This window comes from Salvelinus sp. IW2-2015, linkage group LG1, assembly GCF_002910315.2.
Source record: "Salvelinus sp. IW2-2015 linkage group LG1, ASM291031v2, whole genome shotgun sequence".
Classification (NCBI taxonomy): Eukaryota; Metazoa; Chordata; class Actinopteri; order Salmoniformes; family Salmonidae; genus Salvelinus; species Salvelinus sp. IW2-2015.
The window spans coordinates 23,470,160-23,490,813 of record NC_036838.1 but is presented as its reverse complement, the minus strand read 5'-3'; the positions used below and the strand labels follow the sequence as shown (position 1 = coordinate 23,490,813).

Here is a 20,654-nt window from a genome sequence, read left to right as displayed (position 1 = left end):
AACTCGTAATTAAATATTAGAATGTGACAGACTGGTTAAAGAAAATTAAGGAACCTTAGAAATCTGCATTTATTGGTTCGTAATCCATACACAACTGCTTAATTTCACTGCTGCGACAAAATATAGTATAATGCATCCAATTTAATTATATATCCATAAGAAATAATGCCCCAAATATTGGGAGATTATGTAATATGGAAGGGCAAGGCTGAAAAAATCAATAAATGTAATTTAAGTTAATTCACTGGGAAACTCTCTAGATGGGTATGCCACAACACCACTCATTCACTAACCCAATCCAAATCCCCCATTAGACTGGAACACCCACCAATGGTGGAATGAGAGAAAAAATAGAAAGAGAGAACCCATGCCAACAGCAAAGAAAATTAATGTAAATTCCAGAATCAATACATAAAGTTACACCACATACAAAAGACAGAGGAGAAAAGACAGAAAGCGAAAGACAGAGGGAAATAGGAAGCAAAGAGGAGAGGAGAGGAGGAGACGAAAACAGACACACAGAAAGAAGCAGCCATGAGGGGAGGAGAGAGAAAGGGGAAGACAGGAGTGACGACGGTAGTCCATCCCTCCACTCCCCTCCCCTCGCCCTCGTTTCCACATGGAAGCCCTCGCCTGCATACAGAGTTTCAGAGCCTAATGAGAAGCTAAAGCCGATGCCACTCAGCGGAATAAACGCCTGTTTCTCCGAGAGAAAAAAGAGCAACGGAGACCGAAACGCGCATGCGCTTTTGTGGAGATTTCAGCAGAAAGATACAGGCCACTGGTAGTGTGGTGGTGTGTGGTGCACCACACTCGTAGCCCTCCTGTCACAGCAGCACAGTACTCCAGTCACTTAAACCTTAAGCCAGTAACCGCAACAAACACTACCCAGCACTATACTGGACCACCCCGGTGTTATATAACAGACTTAAAACAATTGTCTACTTTGAACATCCCTACACTCCAGTTCCCACCACAGGACACTCATTCCAGCCAGCACTAACCATGACAACATCAACAAGAAATGAGCCGGAAACTCCATAAAAGCTTTATGAATGTCTCTAGGAGAGCCAAAACATGTAGCCTAGTGCTTCACCATGGTCTCCTTAATGTTAAAGTCTATGATTTTACTATAAGTTGTCATGTGTACGATTCCAATATAGAACACTACCCTCTTCAGTGAAAAAAAAGAGAAACTGCGCGGAAAAAAGTGAGCCAGACTATTTTTCATCTTTCATGTGAAGTCCCATTGATGGATGTGAATACTCTATGTAAACTGCACTGATTAGTAATATGAAGCGAAACTGTTGATGTTCCTAAAATCAAACATAAACATTTGACCAAAGGTCTGTAAATCAGTTCTTAGTGTGTCGGGAGGTGTGTGTGTTAGTTACATTGCCAGTCGGAAGTTTACAATACACCTTAGCCAAAACATTTAAAAATCAGTTTCACAATTCTAACATTTAATCCTAGTAAAAATTCCCTCTTAGGTCAAGGTGCACCACTTATTAAAAATGTGAAATGCAGAAAATATAATGAGAATATATTCACTTTGATCCTTTCAACATCCCACGTTAAGAAGTTTACATACAACCAATTCAGGATTGGAAGCTTTGCCTTAATTGTAACTTGGGTCAACAACGTTGGGCAGGCCTTCCACAAGCTCCCACCCAAAGTTGGGAATTTGGCCCACCTCCTGACCAGAAGCTGCGTAGTTGAGCCTCCTTGCTGCGCAACAAGCTTTTGGGATATCAGTGCTTATGATGGCCACTCCCATACCTGACTTTTGTCCTTAAGCCATTTTGCACAACTTTGAACAGTATGCTGGGGTCATTGTCCATTGGAAAACCCATTAGCGACCAAAGCTAACTTCTTGACTAGTCTGAAGTATCTTCAATAATATCCACTAATTTCCTGCCTCATAATTATCATTTGTAAAACACCAATCCTCCTTAGCAAAGCACCCCTCACACATGATGCTCAACCCCCTACTTCACGGTTGGGATGGTATTCGTGCTTGCAAACCCCCCTTTTCCCGCCAAACAAACAATGGTCATAGTCCCAAACAGTTCTATTTCTGTTCCATCAGACCAGGAGTATTTCTCAAACAAAAAGTACATCTTTCCCCATGTGCAGTTGCAAACCGTAGTCTGCCTTTATGTGGTTTGGAGCATGCTTCTCCTGCGACGGCCTGTCAGTATGCGATGAGACCTTTACTTTGATAATACTTGTACCGGTTCTACAGCATCTTCAACAAGCCTTGCTGTTGTCTGGATTATTGCACTTTCGCACCAAATACGTTCATCTCTAGATACAGAACGTCTCCCCTGAGATATGACGGCTGGCTGTCCCATAGTTATATACCGCTACTATGTTTGTACAATGAACTGTACCTTTCATCGTTAAATTGCTGCCAAGGATGAACCAGCTTTGGACGGTCTTCAACTTCTTCGAATCTTGGCTGATTCTTTTGATTCCCATGATTATTTAAGCAAACGACAACTGCACCAGTTTAAGCTACCTAACTTAAGTTAGCCTAAATACACCACACTACACCTCCAACTGACTCAAATTAGTCCAATACCCCTATCAGAACTTCTAACATAATAAATTTTCCTTAACTTCCAACTCATGTTTCAAGCACGTCAACTTAGTATGTAAACTCAGGAATTATAAGGAAATAATAAAACATGTCGTAAACAATTTTGTAAAAAAAAAAAAAATGACTTTGTCATGCACAAAGTAGATGTCCAATCGATTGCCCAAAAGCTACGAGATGTTACAAAAAATTTGCTGTTTGAAATGGCACGACCCTGAGTCTGAAACAACGAGATGTTAATGATCCAAACAAGTTAATAAACCTCCGACTTCAACTTACTGTATGTTTGTTAGTGTATGCCCTTTTGCCTCGTTACTTGTTACTGCATTGTAGCACAATGTGATGTAATCTCCTGCCACTCATGGCTGCTGTGCTCTAGGATTCAGTCACACAATTGGAACTATACCCCTATGGTAGCCCTTTATCTGCCATACAAGCCCTCCCTGCAGGTCTCTTGTGTCTGTCTTCTTCTTCTGTCTGCTGTCTCTGTCGTCTGTCGTCGTCGTCTTCCTTCTCTCTCGTCTTCATGTCTGTCTGTCTGTCTGTCTCTCTGTCTTTCGTCTGTCTGGTCCTGTCTTCGGTTCTGTCTGTCTGTCGTCTGTCTGCTCTGCTGGCTGTCTGTCTATTTCTGGCTGTCATTTCTTCGTCCTGTCTGTCGCTGTCTTCGCTCTCGTCTGTCTGTCTCTGTCTGTCCTTCTGGTCAAGTAATACTGTCCTTCTATTCCGCTGTCGGCTCCCTCTTTCAGTCGTCTGCAATCTTGTCTGCGTCATCGATCTGCTGTCTGGCCTTGTCTGTTCTCGCTCTTTCTCGCTAGCGGTCATCTTCGTCCTGTCTGTCTTCGGTGCTGCTGTCGTTCTCTGGTCGCGTCGGCTGTCGCGTCGTGGCGTTCGTCTGCGTCTTGCTGGCTCGTCGGGCGCTCGGCGGGCGGCGCGGCTTCGGCTGCGGGTCGCGCGCGGCTGGCGGGCGGCGGGGCCGTCTGTCGTCTGACGGTCGTCTGGCGCGCCGCACTTCTGCTGTGCTGCGGTCGGCGGTTCGGGCGCGGCGGGCGGGTTCGGTGCGGCGGCGCCGGTCAGGCGGGCTGGTCGCCCGCGCGCCACGTCGGCGGTCTGGCGTCGTCTGCGCCGCGGCGGGCCTGGGCCCTGGGGCCGGCGCAGGCGCGGCCCGGCGCGGCCGGCCGGCCTGGCTTCCGCTGCCCGGCGGCCGTCGCGCGTCCCTCGCAATAGCGCATCATGCCATGACAGCCATGGACCGACCCCGACGGAACCTATGGCGCGCCGCAACCCAGGATAACATACCACGCGAAGACAGCGAGCGGCGGGCGCCTCGGGGCAGACCGTGACTGGTTGGCCTTTCTTCACCAGGCTGCTTGCCTAATTGTCCTGTAGCCATCCAGCTTGTGCAGGTCTAGCATTTTATCCCTGATAGTCCTTTTACACAGCATCTCTGGTCTTGGGGCCATGGTGGAGAGGTTGGAGTCTGTTTGATTGAGTGTGTGACAGGTTGTCTTTTATACAGGTAACGAAGTTCAAACAGGTGCAGTTAATACAGGTAAATGGACGTGAAGAACAGGAGGGCTTCCTTAAAGAAAAACTAACAGGTCTTGAGAGCCGGAATTCTTTACTGGTTGGTAGGTGATCAAAATACTTTATGTCATGCATAAAATGCCAAATGAATTTACTTAAAAATCATACAATGTGATTTTCTGGATTTTTGTTTTAGATTCGTCTCTCACAGTTGAGTGTCACTATGATAAAAATTACAGACCTCTACACTGCTTTGTAAAGTGGACAACCTGCAACAATCGGCAGTGTATCAAATACTTGTTCGTCCCACTTCATGGTGGCATAGTGGCAATTCATTTGATTGTTCTAGCCTGATTCATTCATTTCTTTGTCTGTTTTCTCAGGTTACTCTGCGTCATCCTTATCTTTGTTTCTAAACTTTTTATTTTCTCTTGTTCTCTACCTCAGTCCTGACTGCCCTCCCCCCCACCACCGCTCTCTCTCTCTCGCTGCTCGGCTCTATCTTTGAGAGAAAGAGAGAGGGGATAGCGAGGCCTGTGGGGCAGGCCATAAATATCTCTGACTCATCACAGAGCTTATTTGTGCTGTAAAGAGCCGTACAGTATGCACTCCCCACATACATACAAAACCCAGATACTAACAGAACATTCTTATCACCACTAAGAACCCCCCCCCACCCCCCACCCCACACATGCACACACGCACAGCAAGCATGCACGCACACACACACATACACACACACAGATGGACACACGGTCCTGTCAATACAGTTAAACACTTCCGCACACGTGCACACCGGCAACACGCAGGCACACACACACACACGTTCCTCGTGCAACCTGTGTTGCCCTGTCTCAAGCCTGCCACAAGGGGGAATAGAGGGGTTGGGTTAAATGCAGAAGACACATTTCGGTTGAACCCATCCAATTGTGCAGCTGACTAGGTATCCCCCTTTCCTCTCTCTCTCTCGTGTCTGAAGGCAATAACACAGTCCATGCGACTCGGAGAGAAAGAGCTCTCCTCATATAATCACGGGGGACGCTAACCCAACCCACTGAACCATGTACAGACAGTTTTACATAACATCACCGGCCATGTCAAATCAAATCAAATTGTATTTGTCACATGCGCCGAATACAACAGGTGTAGACCTCACAGTTGAAGTGCTTACTTACAAACCCTTGACCAATAATGCAGTTTAAAGGGAAAAAAAGAAAGAAAAAAATACACTAATAWTTAAAGAGCAGTGGTAAAATAACAATAGCGAGGCCTTATACAGGGGGTACCGGTACAGAGTCAATGTGCGGGGGCACCGGTTAGTCGAGGTAATTGAGGTAACTATGAACAATAGAGAAGATACAAAATGGTTGAAGTAACCAGTCTATGAACACTGCAGACAGCTAGTAGAACGACACACTAGGCGGCTAAAATGACTCATCTCATCGTGCAGAAGTCATGGGTCCTATTCATTAGGGCAAATCGTAGCGAAATGTTTGGCAACGGAAAATGAAAATGAGCATTTCTTATTGGACAAGTTCAGATAGGTCCCTCCCCGGTTATGGCCCATTTGCTTAGGTTTGGTTCTTAGTGAAAATGTCCATTACCTAAATGAAGCAGTGTTTTTTTTTATTGGAGCGCGCTGATAGGGGATTGACGGATGGATGTAGCCAATACAGTGTGACATTGCAATGTTGAGAAAGCATTAGGTCCCAGTCGATCGACTAGCATGTTAAGCCTGTATTACATTGCGTACTCATTGTCTTTATCCTTTCTTTAATATAGGTGATTTCATGGCGAGTGTAGAGAGTATAGGGATATTGTTATCCACGTCGGCACCAATGATGTTAGGATGAAACAGTCAGAGATCACCAAGCGCAACATAGCTTCAGCCTGTAAATCAGCTAGAAAGATGTGTCGGCATCGAGTAATTGTCTCTGGCCCCGTCCCAGTTAGGGGGAGTGATGAGCTCTACAGCAGAGTCTCACAACTCAATCGCTGGTTGAAAACTGTTTTCTGCCCCTCCCAAAAGATAGAATTTGTAGATAATTGGCCCTCTTTCAGGACCAAGCCTGGCCTGTTGAGGAGTGACGGACTCTATCCTAGCTGGAGGGGTGCTCTCATCAAATCTACGAACATAGACAGGGCTCTAACTCCCCTAGCTCCACAATGAGATAGGGTGCAGGCCAGGCAGCAGGCTGTTAGCCAGCCTGCCAGCTTAGTGGAGTCTGCCACTAGCACAGTCAGTGTAGTCAGCTCAGCTATCCCCATTGAGACCGTGTCTGTGCCCTGACCTAGGTTGGGCAAAACTAAACATGGCGAGGTGTTCGCCTTAGAAATCTCACTGGAATAAAGACCTCCTCCATTCCTGCCATTACTGAAAGAGATCGTGATACCTCACATCTCAAAATAGGGTACTACTTAATGTTAGATCCCTCACTTCTTCAAGGCAGTTATAGTCAATGAACTAATCACTGATCATAATCTTGATGTGATTGGCCTGACTGAAACACGGCTTCATCCAGATGAAATTACTGTGTTAAATGAGGTCTCACCTCCTGGTTACACTAGTGACCGTCTCACGTATCCATAAGAAGTTAACCACCTAACTGAGGAACTCAATTTAACCTTGCGTAATACCCTCSCACCCCAAAAAACAAAAAACACTTGTCATAAGAAACTAGCCCCCTGGTATACAGAAAATACCCGAGCTCTGAAGCAAGCTTCCAGTAAATTGGAACGGAAATGGCACTACACCAAACTGGAAGTCTTCCGACTAGCTTGGAAAGACAGTACCGTGCAGTATCGAAGCGCCCTCACTGCTGCTCGGTCATCAGAAGATCAAACAAAGAGATCTTCTGTTGAATCTGACAAATAATCTTGATGGTTGTACAGCCGTCTCAAATAAAACTGAAGGACCTCGGCGTTACTCTGGACCCTGATCTCTCTTTTGACGAACATATCAAGACTGTTTCAAGGACAGCTTTTTCCCATCTACATAACATTGCAAAAATCAGAAACTTTCTGTCCAAAAATGATGCAGAAAAACTTATCCATGCTTATGTCACTTCTAGGTTAGACTACTGCAATGCTCTACTTTCCGGCTACCCGGATTAAGCACTAAATAAACTTCCGTTAGTGCTAAACACGGCTGCTAGAATCTTGACTAAAACCCCAAAATGTGATCATATTACTCCAGTGCTAGCATCTCTACACTGGCTTCCTGTTAAGGCAAGGTTTTACTGCTAATCTACAAAGCATTACATGGACTTGCTCGTACCTATCTTTCCGATTTGGTCCTGCCGTACATACCTACACGTACGCTACGGTCACAAGATGTAGGCCTCCTTACTGTCCCTAGAATTTCTAAGCAAAGACAGTATTGGAGGCAGGGCTTTTCTCCTAAGAGCCCCATTTTATGTAATGGTCTGCCCTAAACCAATATGTGAAGAGATGCCAGACCTCGGTCCTCAAACCTTTTAAGTCTTTTATTGAAGACCATCTCTTCCAAGTTGGTCCTAATGCTCAAAGTTGTAAGTCTGGCCCAAAAGCTAATGAGGTGAAAGGAAAAGACACTGGAGCAACGACCCTACCCTTGCTGTCTCCTGCCTGGTCGGTTCCCTCTCTTCACTGGGATTCTCCTGCCTCTAACCCCAATTACAGGGGCCTGAGCACTGGGCTTACTGGTGCTCTTCAAAGCCGCCCGCCTAGGAGGGGTGCGTCACTTGTAGTGGGGTTGAGTCCACTGACGTGATCTTCCTGTCCGGGTTGGCCGCACCCCCTTGGGTTTGTGCGCGTGGCGAGATCTTTGTGGCTATTCTCGGCCTTGTCTCAGGATGGTTAAGTTGGTGGTTTGAACAGATATCCCTCTAGTGGTGTGGGGGCTGTGCTTTGGCAAGTGGGTGGGGTTATATCCTACCTGTTTGGCCCTGTCCGGGGGTAATCGTCGGACGGGGCCAACAGTGGTCTCCGACCCCTCCTGTCTCAGCCTCCAGTATTTATGCCTGCAGTAAGTTTATGTGTCGGGGGGCTAGTTATATCTTAAGTATGCTCTCTCTCTCTCTCTCTCTCTCTCTCTCTCTCTCTCTCTCTCTCTCCTTCCCCCTCTCTGCTCTCTCTCTCTCTCTCTCTCTCTCTCTCTCTCTCTCTCTCTCTCTCTCTCTCATCTCTCTCTCTCTCTCTCTCTCTCTCTCTCTCTCTCTCTCTCTCTCTCTCTCTCTCTCTCTCTCTCTCTCTCTCTCTCTCTCTCTCTCTCTCTCTCTCTCATCAATAAGTGCCACTGGCTTCAATATTGTACATTTATATTGTATCACAAAACGATTGCGCAATAATCCATGGCCCCAGTACAGTTGATCACATGACCACCTGAGAGCGGTAAGTAAGTACACCAGAGACGGAAGAGGAAGCGAGACACCCTACTCGCTGTTTTTCTCTGGTTCAAAGAAAGACAATTGAACTAAGGAGACCAGACCCAGCTGCTATTGCATTGGTGTCTATGGCAGAGCCACCTTGTTAAGCAGACCGGAACTGACCATTCTTTCCAATGGCAAACGGCCCGAGTGAACTCTTMATTTATCCACCATCTTCGAGAACAAGAAGAGGATGTATCACACGATCACCCGAGAGTGGTGAGTGGGGGACGCGAGGAGCGTGCGTGGTACAGCACATCTGTGCGTGTGGCGGAGGGCCAGGTTCACACGGTGTCTCACACTTGGTGACATCACGCCTGTTGAATATCACTGTACGACCGGGATGACTCTACCTCCGCAGAGACAACGAAACAACAAACAACCCGGCTGCATACTCTATGCACCGCTACTGCGTTCAACTTTACACACAACCCTTATAGCCGCGAGTCGTGTCATTAGCAGAGGAGGGACAGAACGAGCTGTGGTCCAAGGTGTTACGTTCACCTTGCAGATCTTCAACACTATACCGCAGAGATGTAAAATGCTGCATGTAACGCCCTGGACCAGAGCTAGGGTGGAACATAAAACGGAATATTCACCTGCCTTGGTTTAGTGCAGTTGCTGGATGTCAAACGAAATGTTCACCAGCAACAACAAAAGGAAGCCTCATGCTATATGTTTCAGAGTGGGTTGTATTATGGTAATGTACCTTTTTACCCTTCCCAGACCCTTACAAACGTCTATAGCTGGGCCCAAGGCTAGAAGGCTTCAAGACACAATGACTACCGCCCTGTAGCTCTCACATCTGTAATCACGAAGTGCTTTGAGAGGCTGGTTATGGCACACATCAACTCCGTCATCCCAGAAACCCTTGATCCACTACGGACACCTGGACAAGAGGAACACTTACGTGAGAATGCTGTTCATTGACTACAGCTCAGCGTTCAACACCATAATGCCCTCCAAGCTCATCACTAAGCTCAGGAGCCTGGGACTGAACACCTCCCTCTGCAACCGGATCCGGGACTTCCCGACGGGCCGAGCCCAAAGTGGTGAGGGTCGGCAACARCACAGCSGCCACGCTGACCGGCGTCTGACACCAACAGCTTCCTGGACAGCTTCTATCCCTAAGCCACAAGGCTGCTAAATAGCTAACTAATAGCTAACAAGATGTCTACACAGACTTGTACTTTATTTGTCTCGACGCACACTCACAGGGCCCTACACACTCACGCACACTGACACTCCAACACACGCACAGAAACACTCACTTCGTCATTTTCTCACACACACATACTATGCACACACATTTGAACTGACTCTACACACACGCACACCCACTCACATACAAACGTCCTATACGCCGCTGCTACTCCCGTTTATCATATATCCTGATGCCTAGTCACCTTACCCCTATACATATTTACCTCTATCGCTCCAGTATCCCTGCTCATTGTACATGTGGTATTGGAACTATGTACAAGTGCATTCGGGAAAGTATTCAGACCCCTTTTGACTTTTTCCACATTTTGTTACGTTACAGCCTAATTCTAAAATGATTAATAAATAAAAAAGAATCCTCATCAATCTACACACAATACCCCATAATGACCAATCGAAAACAGGATTACAGAGACTTTTGCAAATATATTACAAATAAAAAACAGAAATACCTTATTTACATAAGTATTCAGACCCTTTGCTATGAGACTCAAAATTGAGCTCAGGTGCATCCTATCCCCATTGATCATCCTTGAGATGTTTCTACTTGATTAGAGTCCACCTGTGGAAAATTCAATTGATTGGATATGATTTGGAAAGGCTCACACCTGTCTAAATAAGGTCTCACAGTTGACCGTGCATGTCAGAGCAAAACACCAAGCCATGAGGTTGAAGGAAGTGTCCATAGAGATCCAAGACAGGATTGTGTCGAGGCACAGATCTGGGGAAGGGTACCAAACCATTTCTGCAGCATTGAAGGTGCCCAAGAACACACTGGCCTCCATCATTCTTAATACTTTTCCTAGAGCTGGCCGCCTGGCCAAACTGAGTAATCGGGGGAGAAGGGCCTTGGTCAGGGAGGTGACCAAGAATTCGATGGTCACTCTGACAGAGCTCCAGAGTTCCTCTGTGCAGATGGGAGAACCTTCCAAAAGGACAACCATCTCTGCAGCACTCCTCAGTAAAAGGCACATGAGAGCCCGCTTGGAGTTTGCCAAAAAGCACCTAAAGGACTCTCAGACCATGAGAAACAAGATTTTCTGGTCTGATGAAATCAAGATTGAACTCTTTGGCCTGAATGCCAAGCGTCACGTCTGGAGGAAACATGGCACCATCCCTACGGTGAAGCATGGTGGTGGCAGCATCATGCTGTGGGGATGTTTTTCAGCTGTAGCGACTGAGAGGCTAGTCAGGATCGAGGGAAAGATGAACAGAGCAAAGTACAGAGAGATTCTTGATGAAAACCTCAGGACCTCAGACTGGGGGCGAAGTCTCTGAATGTCCTTGAGTGGCCCAGACAGAGCCCGGAAATGAACCCGATGGAACATCTCTGGAGAGACCTGTAAATAACTGTGCAGCGCCACTCCCCATCCAACCTGACAGAGCTTGAGAGGATCTGCAGAGAAGAAAGGTGTGCTAAGCTTGTAGCAACATACCCAAGAGGACTCAAGGCTGTAATCGCTGCCAAAGGTGCTTCAACAAAGTACTGAGTAAAGGGTATTTTTATAAATTAGCAAACATTTCTAAAATCTATTTTTGCTTTGCCATTATGGGGTATTGTGTGCAGATTGATGAGGGAAAAAACGATTTAATCAATTTTAGAATAAGGCTGTAACGTAACAAAATGTGGAAAAAGTCAAGGGGTCTGAATACTTTCCGAATACACTGTAGCTTACTTACTTTCTCGTGTTATCTTATTTCTTATTTTTGTTCTACCTTATGTTATTTTTAGTATTACATTGTTATTGGTTACTGCATTGTTGGGTTTAGAGCTCGCAGGTAAGGCTTTTCACTGTACTTGTGCACGTGACATTGAAACCTGAAACATGAGTGCATGATTTGCACAATTAACCAGTCAATATATTTATGGTAAACAAATCCCACAAAATAACAACCCTTTTCGTCATTTACAAATATAATCTGAAGTGTGTCACCATTGTAACCAATGAGTGTGATTTCACAGGTCTACAAGATGTATTGCAGCTCTGGTTTTGTAACAATGATGAAGCRGTCATCATGACTCTCTTTCTCTCTYCCTCCCCCGACTCTTCTTCTCTCACTCCACCGTTCTCTCTCCTCTACCTCCCTCTCTCTCCTGTCTGTCTGTATGTATCAGTCATAGCAGTCTAGGCCAGCCAGGGGGATAAGGGAAGCCAGCACACAGTGCTTCCTCACCAGCATCTCCTGTGTGTGTGTGTGTGTGTGTGTGTGTGTGTGTGTGTGTGTGTGTGTTGTGTGTGTGTGTGTGTGTGTGTGTGTGTGTGTGTGTGTGTGTGTGTGTGTGTGTGTGTGTGTGTGTGTGTGTGTGTGTGTGCGTGCGCGTGTGCGTGTGCTGTGTGGCGGTGCGTGTTGCGTGGCGTGTGTGTGTGTGCGCACGGGTGCTTGTGTGTGCACGGGTGTGTATGTTGTATAATTGTGCTATTTTGGACACAACACCAACATATTTTACATACTTCTTTGCTAACAAAATAGCTAGGCCAATAAATCGAACTAAAGACAAGCTACGGAACTTTGGCGACTACTAAGTATTTTTAACGTCTTAGATGTAAAGTTTCCACTTATAAACCGATTTTGAGACTATGTAAAGTAGGATATTATATCTGAAACTACTTGAAGCTGGGATGTCCCTCCTACCATTGAATTCGCTCTTCCGACTGTCCATCAACTCCTTGCTGAACCCCCTACGACCCAGCCACTGACAAAGCACAAGCCTGCAATCCTTACATCGTAGCGCAGCAGGAGAGAGTGGCTTCATCACTGTAGCATATTCAGAGATCGATTTATAGCCTTAAATAATTCAGCGATTTTAAAGACGGACGAGATTAATATGAGACGAAGGGCAATTTTGTAACGAGTTCAGGAAGCCACGACAGAGCTCGGTGAGACGTTCACAGCGATGGTGGCAGACGTTTTGATCAAGAGAGACCTTTTCTCCGACACTAAACATACAAATATGTATTTTACAGTTATAAGGAAGTTGAAGTCTCATAGTTAGCTGTTTTATCATTTGATTGTACTATATTTAGAAAGCATATAAATTGTTTCAAGCCTTATTCATACAGTTTTGTTGAATGGGAAATAAATCATATAAATTTTTTCCTATTTTCCTATTTCTATCATATTTGTACTGTGTACTCGAGCTTGTGTCCTCAAAAGGAGACTACACCTCAGCAATTTATTTWWAAAAAATACCAGAATGGTAAGATATTAACCTTTCTTGGAGTATACAGCATTTCTGTTTATGGCCCTCTCCTGATAAATAATTACTTTTGGGGATTACGTAGATTACATTTTCGATTCCATTTAGTTACATTTAACTGTTTTTTTAAACCTCCCGCTTTGGGCTGGATGTGTCAATGTGTAGTTCATACATGCATAATCTGTGAGCAGAGTTACTGGCTTACCTCAATTAGCCACGAAATCCCTCATTTGAAAGCTGTGCTGTGCTATTTTCCCTACACTACATTTTCCCCCACGTGGGACAGCCCCCTAGCAATTCGAGTTCAACCAATGAGCTTCAGCCCCTCGCAATTAGAGTGACCGCTAGCAAGATGCACACACAGTAGAGTGAATGGGACAGCAATGACGTGGTGCACAAATTTGCACATATGTGACGTGGTACTCACTTTTCGGGGCCCTACTGGCGCCGAACTCCTGGCTAAAAGGTATACAAAAGTAGCAGAAAATCTCTTCCATTGAGGAGTAACATTTTATGCTAAGCTTGAGGGCAACATCCACCGGAGAAGCAGCAACTGCATTTGTACAAGGGTGTACAGTACGTGTAGTGTGCATGCACATGTTTGCGTGAGTGAAAGTGTGTGCGTGCGTGCGCGTGTGTGTGTGTATGTGTGTGCAGATTATTTTGTGTGCATATGACCTTCGATCTCTGATCAAACCGTTATGACTACTGACAACGAGAGAGACACACTGCCTTTGCATCTTCCCCTTCCCCCACTCAGAAAGAGAACTGTTTCTCTGTTTCTCCCTGAATACAATGTTTATTAATGCACTGTAACCCAGCAACAGCGTCATATCATTTTATAGTCTACACACCAGCAGCTATACACACACTGACCACAGAGGGCAGTGTGTGTGTGTGTGTGTGTGTGTGTGTGTGTGTGTGTGTGTGTGTGGTGTTGTGTGTGGTGTGTGTGTGTGTGTGTGTGTGGTGTGTGTGTGTGTGTGTGTGTGTGTGTGTGTGGTGGTGTGTGTGTGTGTGTGTGTGAGCCTGTGTATGCACTGGTTAATGCATGCATTGGGGCGTGTGCACGGTTGCATACGTGTGTGTGTGTGTGTGCAGCAGTGAGGGGGTAGGCGAAGCTATGAAGTGGCTGTCAGTGTCATTCTCTGAAGGGAAACAACAACAGTATTACAAGCAGAGGTAATCTTTAACATGGACCAACACTGCCATGATGTCTATCTTCAACCAGCAGAAACATTACACTGTGAATGTAGCAACCATTAGTTATATAATGTATACTGTTAGCCACATGTTAGCCACATTTTTTGCTATTAGCCACATTGTTAGCTATTTAGCCACATTGTTTTTTATAAGCCACATTAGCCACATGATAGTTATTAGCCACATTAGCCACATGACAGTTATTAGCCACATTAACCACATTATAGTTATTAGCCACATTAGCCACATGATAGTTATTAGCCACATTAGCAAAATGAGTTATTAGCCACATTAGCCAAATTATAGTTATTAGCCACATTAGCCACATGATCGTTTTTAGCCACATGCTTGCTACTCTGTTAGTTGTTAGCCACATGTTAGTTATTAGCCATATTAGTCACATGCTAGCCACATTGTTAATTATAAGCCACATTAGCCATATGTTAACTAGGGCTGGGAATTGCCAGGGACCTTACAATATGATATTATTAAGATACTTAGGAGCCAATATGATGTGTATTGCGATTCTCACTATTCTCACGAATCTATATGTATTTTTTTATATATTTTTTCATCCTTTATTTAACTAGGCAAGTCAGTTAAGAACAAATTCTTATTTACAATGACGGCCTACCCCGGACAAACCCTCCCCTAACACTGACGACACTGGGCCAATTGTGCGCCGCCCTATGGGACTCCTGATCACGGCTGGTTGTGATACAGCCTGGGATTGAACCCTTGGTCTGTAGTGACGCCCCTAGCACTGCGATGCTGTGCCTTAGACCGCTGCGTCACTCAGGATAAATGTATTGCGATTCGATACAGTGATTTTATTGCGATTCGATGTTCCAAACATATTGCTCACCATATGTCTGCTGCGGAGGGACCAGAGAGAGGATGAGAAAACTTGTTTTGATGAGTCATGGAAATAAAAGTGCTAAAAACAAATTGCCTCCCTTTTTAAAGAGAAACAAACTATGAAGGACAAATACTGGAGTTTTGGTGCAGGTAGCTAGTGCAAAAATTATACTGCGATATTGTCAAAACGATACGATACACACTACCGTTCAAAAGTTTGGGGTCGCTTAGAAATGTCCTTGTTTTTGAAAGAAAAGCATATTTTTTTATCCATTAAAATAACATCAAATTTATCAGAAATACAGTGTAGACATTTTTAATGTTGTAAGGGGCAGGCAATAGGAGGGGGCTGAACCTTGTCCTGATCCACCTGAGACTGCAGCTGGGGCAGGCAATAGGAGGAGATGCCAATTCTTCCCCGCAAAGAAGGACTGTAAAACAAATACTGTGTGCTGCACAGGTGACAAATACATCTGCAAAGTCCATGCACACACACTTGCACGCTGTCCTGCTAATTTGAGTTGATTGATTTATGTTCTTCACGTTTTTGTTTTGTATCTATTCTTATTTTATTCTTATTTATTGTTGTTGTTTATACACCTTGTGGGTGGGGGCAATGGTTAAAAAAATGGGAGAAGACTAGTATTTTGTATTTCTAATGCCTCTTAAGGGGAAAGTACTCCTATTCCTCATTGTACAGTATATAAGAATGTATCACTATGTTCCCAAAAATGTTCAAGACTGTTATTGTTTCCCTTCAATAAAATGCATTCAAACTGACTTTCTGCACATTTCTGCTACTTTCTTAGGCGATACAAGTGCCATCTCTTGCTAAAAAATGTATGTTTGCACCTATGCAGTACCTAGCAATGCACCTAGCAATACTAATAATAAACCTCTACTTTAGTAAAGAAAACCGTTATGACAGGTGTGTTGTAATAACAACGAGTGGTGTCCACTGATTAAATGCAGTCTTTCGGCATTGCGAAGAGGGAAAACCCAGATATCCACAAAGTTTGTGATGAATGACAGGTTGTTTCTTCATGCAAAATAGATTTGATTTTTGATTTTCTTGAAAAAAACAAGGGCATTTCTAAGTGACCCAAAAACTTTTGAACGGTAGTGTATATTGTCAAAAAATAAAAGTCACTTCCCCCCCCCATCACTAATGCTAACCCAATCAGTTACACAGTACCTTACAAGGGAGGAAATATCTACCAATAGACATAATGCATTCTTGCTACATTGATGTGTTATAACTGTTATGTGAGGCATGGCATCATCTGAGGCATCCTCTCACTCTGTTCATACAATGATAGAAAGAACCAAGGGTATATTGAGGTTTTACTATTAGTTCATTGTTTCTCACTATTTTGTGGAGATGAGCCATCTTCCAGCCAGTCAGCCAGTCAGTCACTCAGCAAGGCCTGTGTAGCCGAGGTGATTCAGGCCAGAGTAGCCAAAGTCATTTTAATGAGAGTTCCAGAGCTCATTAGCTTGATCATCAAAGCTCTGAATGATCTGTTTAATTGTGTGATCGTGATGTGCAGCCCCCCTAACCATGGAATGGGCCCATGCATAACTGGCTTACCGACTGTCTGCGTCCTAAACGGCACCCTATTCTCTATGGGCCCTGGTGAAAAGTAGTACACTATGTAGGGAAAAGCGTGCCATTTGGAATGCAACCCACTGACTGCAAAATGCGAGAAAAAATGTTTTAATCTTCCCGGATGAATCCATTATCCAAATACTGCAGCGTGTGAATAGATACTTGGCAAACGTGCTGCTGACGTGGTTCAAGGACACACAGTATAATTTAGACATACGTGTTCAGAGCACTGTGCTTTACTCTCTTCTCTCCTTCTCTCTCTCTTCTCTCTCTCCTCTCTCTTCTCTCTCTCTCTCCTCTTCTCTCTCTCCTCTCTCTCTCTCTCGTCTCTCTCGTCTCTCTCGTCTCTCTCTCTCTCTCTCGCTCCTCTCTCTCTCTCTCTCTCGCCTCTCTCTCTCTCTCTCTCTCGTCTCTCTCTCTCTCCTCTCTCTCTCTCTCTCTCTCTCTCTCTCCTCCTCTCTATCTCTCTGTATGCTCCCCCACACACACACACACACACAGGTCACGAGAATGCAGACAACAAAAACACACACACTCACACAAAGGACACTTTTGCACTTCACACACAAGATTGTAGTTAAGGCCATAGCAGATATATAGAGGACCTCTAGTGCCCAAAATCCTGGTTTTTAACATGGGCCACGCCATTAAGAACTTTCACTAATTTGAGATGTCAACTGGGACTGTCCTGTGGTACGTGATGGATCACATAAACCGCATCCAGGTGCAACAGGGAGAATATTAGCAGCATAATTATAACTTGTGAGCAAACAGTTGCCATAACTGCTGGTTTGAGTAAAGTTACGCACAACCCTGGCTTATAACTGTTCAAGACAACACAGCTCCACGGTGGCAGTATAGGCGATCTTTTCAGTTTGTTTTACCGCACACTCTGTAGAAGTAGTCTAGAAGAGAGAAAGAATGGATATACGTTGCTAAAATGGAGATTGGCCTTGCCCGTCGCTCACAAAAAGCCCATAATGATGGAGCCAGATAAAACATGCTGATCTCTCTATAAATCGCTGTGGCTTTTTTACAAAACTAGATTTGTCTTTTCGACGCAATTCACATTAGATGGTTGTTTCACAGCTCTTTTTCAGGACGGCTGATTTATGCTGATTGGTCATACAAAACCAAATTAGTGGTGAAAGCGACCAATATATCAGAATTTGGCTGCCGTGGTATAACGCAGCCTTGGATTATAGCGCATAAAGCCGACACACACGACTGTCGGCACAAAGTGCGAGTCATTCTGTGTGGGGAGGCCACTGGTTGTAAAGTGACATGAAGGCGGAAATGAAGAAGTGGGGAATGGGCCTGGGCCACTGCTCTAAACACGAGGAGAGAGGACGAGGGGAGACGATGTTTCCGAACGAGGGATGGCTCATTTTGTGTGTGTGGTGCTGTGTTGTGTGTGTGTGTTGTGTGGCTGTGTGTGGTTGGTGTGTGGTGTGTGTGTGTGGTGCGTGCGTGCGTGCGTGCGTGCGTGCGTGCGTGCGTGCGTGCGTGCGTGCGTGCGTGCGTGCGTGCGTGTATGTATTAACGCCTGAGCACCAGATCACCTGAGGAAAAGTCACGGCAGTGTGACGATGGCAGAAACCTTATACATTGTCGCTCCCATGGCCCAGTGCACTTTGAGATGCTATCTTTGCAAAGAAGATGAATCAGACACCATCCTGATCATCAAATATGACACTCAACATATTCTCACTATCAGTCTTGTACTAGTCTACAGATCAGGTCTTCATTGCCCATGTAACCGTTTGTTATTGGGATCCAAAAGACAAAACTGATCCTAAGTAAGAACATATACTCTGAGACACTTGATACATCATAATTATAAAACACACTTTCTCATAGTAGTTAAATTACCTGTTTCATTCATTCCTTTGTTCAGTAATTCATCATTTGATTCCTTCAACTAGTCATTAGGGTTATTGCAGGAGCCTACCTATATGATAGATGATACAGATCCCTGAATTGCCATTCGAATCCTAGGGATAAAGGGGGATAAATAGGCACAGTGTGTCCTTCTAGACAAGACAGGCTGGATGGCCATGTGTTGTCTATCAATGCCCTGCTATACCACCTACACATAAAAACGTGCGCACGCACGTGCACGCACGTTAGGGATAACGAGCAGGGGGTGTCCTAGCGTGGGTCACAAATGAGCAGCTTGTTAAGTGACTAAACACACACTTCTGCCATCCTCTCCACTGGAGTCCAGAGACACTGCTGCCGGGCCAGCTACAGTTACAGCCACAGTTACAGCCACTGTCGCACACATGCACGCATGCAAGCATACACACGTACATACAAGTACACACGCAAGCATACAAACACACACACGCACGCGCGCAAACCAGGGTTTCCGTTAGGAACATGTGGCCCTGGACATATGGTCGGCAGCATTTTCATTTACCGGAGATCTAAGGCATTTACCAGACCCACATGCATTGGGTGCGTACCCTGATTAGGGCGTCCACCCCCGGCGCTCAGAATGACAGAAATCACATTTAGATGATGGTTATTCATCTCAACAGATCACGCAACTCGAGGACGCAACGGCGTGCGTCCTTCTTACCGAATCCCAATCGCACAAGTTGAAGATGTTCGAGTAACAGTCCACGTTTACATTTCCTCCGCCAACAAGACGAGTAACAGACGGCACAATCCGTAGCCTATGTCAATCTACTATCCTCCATAGTAGAAAAGTTGACATATTCTATTGGTCAGGTTTTCGTTCTGGGCAAGAAAGAAAGCTACCAAACACATACAATCAGTAGGCGTAGGCTACACAGGATATGGGATATGTAGGATATGTGCAAATGTTTGTTCCATAATACAATTAGCGGGAAAACACTGTTGTCAAAAGTTCACCGCACATGCGACAGAGATGGAAATGTCGGTAAGGAATTTTGAAAGAGGGGAGACAGAGATGCAACAACTAGCATGGGTTGCTAATATCTGACTCGTTTCAGGAAACTAGGCGTATGTCGCACGTCACTCCTTCACAGGAGAGGCATTTGAACTTAAACATATATTTTTCATTAAAACATTTCTTTTTTTGTCAGAAATGCCTTCTGGAACATGTGAACTTTCGTGTGCCTTAATAAATAGAAAACTTGTATGACACCTGTAAATACGAATACAATTGTTAAATTACAAGCCTAGATGGTTTAGCCACGGAAAAAGTGTGGAACCTTCCCGCTAGCCATGATTGGCTGAGATAATGGGTGGGCTGGACATGCCGAGAGATGAGTTCAGATTGGTCTGCCATGTAGCRTGCTTCTGTCTATAACATGAGCTGCCCAGTATGTGTAGGTAATGCGTTCTACCGAAGCTTTTTTGAAAGATATCATGAACAACTGCAAAAGCGTCGCTAGTGTACTGCTCTCCACTTTCTGGAGGACGATCATGCCATGCTGACTTTCTCTGACTCTGAAAATGAATCAAACGATGAGGAAATCGCTGATTTAGGTAAAAATATTTTCATTGAATCAGACATTGTAACGTCTTCTCAAACGGCAAACAACAGTGTTGTTGTCATGGAAGAAGTTGACCGAGTTTTGAAATCAGCTTTGACCGGTCGAAGCAGAGTACGATAACTAAGGAGATGGACAAAATTCTGGCGTTTGATTGCAAATATGCAGAGGGAGTCGAAAAGAGAACATGCAGAAGATTGTTGTATAAAACACCCGTCTCAGGATTACATCTTCAAACTAAGGGCAACCATGACAGAGAAGGAGAAGCGTTCATCCATGTATACGGGTAAGAGAGTCTAGCTATCTACATTTTTAGATATTATAAGTTTCATATTTTGTCAGAAAGTCATTTTCATTGCAAGTCAAAGCGTACTGTTAGCTACCGTTAGGTATCATACAAAACAGAAACACAGACACGCATATTCCTTTGACAGCCATGTGACACACAGCCATGTGAAAAAAAGCACATGTGTTTCTGCTCGAGCATTTCGCCTCATTATTACTACTGATACTACTTTTGATTTGATTTGATTTGTGCCATCTGTGGTCC

General features: G+C 44.8%; 1 protein-coding gene across 1 annotated transcript in view; it reads right to left on the bottom strand.

Annotated features, from left to right (window-relative positions):
• Positions 1-20,654, bottom strand: part of LOC111962116 (voltage-dependent L-type calcium channel subunit alpha-1D-like) — a 128,642-nt gene that overhangs the window by 84,557 nt on the left and 23,431 nt on the right. The gene's annotated exons all lie outside the window — the stretch shown is intronic.